We start from the raw sequence: 3093 nt of genomic DNA on the forward strand, positions 1-3093 counted from the left end.
AAGAGGGCATACAGAAGGCCCAGAGACATATGAAAACATGGTCAGAGTCACTAATCATCCAAGAGATGCAAATCAAAACGACAATGAGGTACCATCTCACACCTGTCAGAATGGTTATCATCAACAAATCAACAAATGACAATTGTTGGTGAGGATGTGGAGAAAAGGAAACCCTAGTACTTTGCTAATGAGAATGTTGACTGGTGCAGCCACTGTGGAAAACAGTATGGAGTTTCCTCAAAAAATTAAAAATGGAAATTCCATTTGATCCAGTGATCCCACTTCTAGGAATATATTCTAAGAAACTCAAAACACCAATCAGAAAGAATATATGCACCCCTATGTTCATAGCAGCACAATTTACAATAGCTGAGATTTGGAAACAGCGTAAGTGCCCATCAGCAGATGAGTGGCTTAGAAAACTGTGGTACATCTACACAACGGAATATTATACTGCTGTAAAAAGGAAGGAACTCCTACCATTTGCAACAGCATTGATGGACCTGGAGAGCATTATGCTAAGCGAAATAAGTCAGTTGGAGGAATATAAATATCACATGATCTCACTCATTTGTAGAATATAATGAACAACATAAACTGATGAACAAAAACAGATCCAGAGATAGAGAAGCATTGATCAGTCCATCAAACCTCAGAAGGAAGGCAGGGGAGTGTGGGGGGGGGAAGGGGAGAGATCAACCAAAGGACTTGTATGCATGCATATAAGCCTAACCAATGGACACAGACATGGGGGGTTGAGGGTACAAACTGGGAGTGGGGGGCATTAGGGGATAAGGACTTATATGTAATACCTTGACAAATAAAGAATAAAAATATAATTATCTAGCAGTATAATATAGATAAGAGCTTAGACTCTAAAATGAGTTGCCCTATTTTCAAATCTCAGACCTATCACTTACTCATTGTCTAACTTTGGGAAGTTTTTCAACCTCTCTGTGTCTGTGCCTCAGTTCTATAACCAGACAACCAATGGGTCTGGGCTGCCTGGCATTACTTGAGCAAATTAAGCAGAGACAGGATTGAATCATATATGAGCATTCACTCAAATAATGCTATCAGTATGGAAGAGTAGCAGGTCATCCACAAAAACCTGATCTGCCTCTCCACATAAGCCAGGTGCTTATATTGGGTAGAAGGCAAAGATTACATGAGAGAGTAAGAATTACAGGCATGGGAAAGTAGGCAAGGTATAATGGTTACAGGTTACAGGCCATGCAGCCTGGGAGGGGGTGGGGAGTTGCAGAGGGCAGATGCCTCCTGGACTAGATTGTTTAGCCACGAGGTTGTAAATCTTTCCATACGGGTAGGTAGTTCTTGGGAAAGGAGGATGGACTGCATTCCGATGTTAGCTCCATGTCTCAGGGCATACAACTCTCAGACAGTTTAGAATGCGCTTTCTATAATTAAAACAAAACCATCACGGTTAACAGTATGATTAACATTTCTTATAATTGTAGCTAGTCCCCAATATTCTATTTCTGCCCCTAACAGTTCCTCACCTATAAAACCTCATAAACTTGATAGGATGACAGAAAATCCATGTAAAACTTCTTTCACAGTACCTAGGGATAGTAAGTGACCAGCAGTGAATCACTATCTTTTGTTCACCCAGCAAATAAAAGCTGATGAACCAGCTTCATGATATTCACCTCCTCTCCAAAATGGTGGTGGTAAGCTAGATTCAATAGTGTATATACACACAAGAAAGCTACCTCTTTCAGAAGACACACTCAGTGGGTACTCAAGTGTTTAGTGATACTGAAGTATCTTGTGAGGCAAGATATGGTGGGTAAGTAGGCATTATGATTGTAATTTCAAGTACAAATGAATATAGGTGCTGGGCACATTTATTTTTTTACTTTAAAAATATTTTTTATTGTTGATAGTATTATAGATGTCTCCCAATTTCCCCCCTTACCTCCTCCTCCAAGTTTCTTTTGCTCCAGTCTTCACCCGCCTATTGCATTGTCCATGGGCTATGCATATAATTATGTAAGTTCTTTGGTTTATATCTTCTCATTCCCACATTCCCACATAGAGTTATGTCAGTTTGTTCCAAGCCTCCATGCTTCATGCCTTATTTTGTTGGTCAATTCATTTTGTTCACTAGATTCCACAAATAAGTGAGATTATGTAATATTTGTCTTTCTCAGATTGGCTTATTTCACTTAGCATAATATTCTCCAGGTCCATCCATGTTGTCCCAAAGAGTAAGAGATCTCTCTTTTTTACAGCTGCATAGTATTCCACTGTGTAAATGTCCTACAGTTTTGTATCCATTAATCTATTGATGGACACTTGGGCTGTTTACAAATCTTATTCTAAATAACACTGCTGTGAACATAGGGTACATGCATTCTTTCTAATTGTTGTTTTGGGGGCTTTATTATATATACCCAGAAGTGGGGTCACTGGGTCAAATGGAAATTCCATTTTTAATTTTTTGAGGAAACTCCATACTGTTTTCCACAGTGGCTGCACCAGTCTGCATTCCCACCAGCAGTGCACGAGTGTTCTCTTTTCTACACATCCTCACCAGCACTTGTTGTTTGTTGATTTTTTAATGATACCATTCTGACAGGTGTGAGGTGATATTGCATTGTGGCTTTAATTTGCATTTCTCCGATGATAAGTGACTAAGTATTTTTTCATGTCTTCTGGCCATTTGTATGTCCTCTTTGAAGAAATGTCTATTGAGGTCTTCTGCCTATTTTTTAATTGGATTGTTAGTGCTCCTTTTGGAGAGTTGTATGACTACTTTATATATTTTGGATATTAATCCTTATCAGGTGTATCATTGGCAAATATCTTCTCCTATAAAGTGGGTTCCCTTTTCATTTTGATGGTGCTTTCTTTTGCTATGCAGAAGCTTTTTATTTTTATGTGGTACCATTTGTTTATTTTCTCCTTAGTTTTCTTTCTTCTGGAGATATATTAGCAAAAATTCTTCTATGTGAGATGTCTGAGATTTTACTGCCTATGTTTTCTTCTAAGATTTTTATGGTTTTGTAACTTACATTTAGGTCTTTTGTCCATTTTGAGTTTATTCTTGTGTATGGTGTAAGTTGATGT

This window comes from Myotis davidii, unplaced genomic scaffold (genome assembly GCF_000327345.1).
Source record: "Myotis davidii unplaced genomic scaffold, ASM32734v1 scaffold291, whole genome shotgun sequence".
In the NCBI taxonomy this organism is placed as follows: Eukaryota; Metazoa; Chordata; class Mammalia; order Chiroptera; family Vespertilionidae; genus Myotis; species Myotis davidii.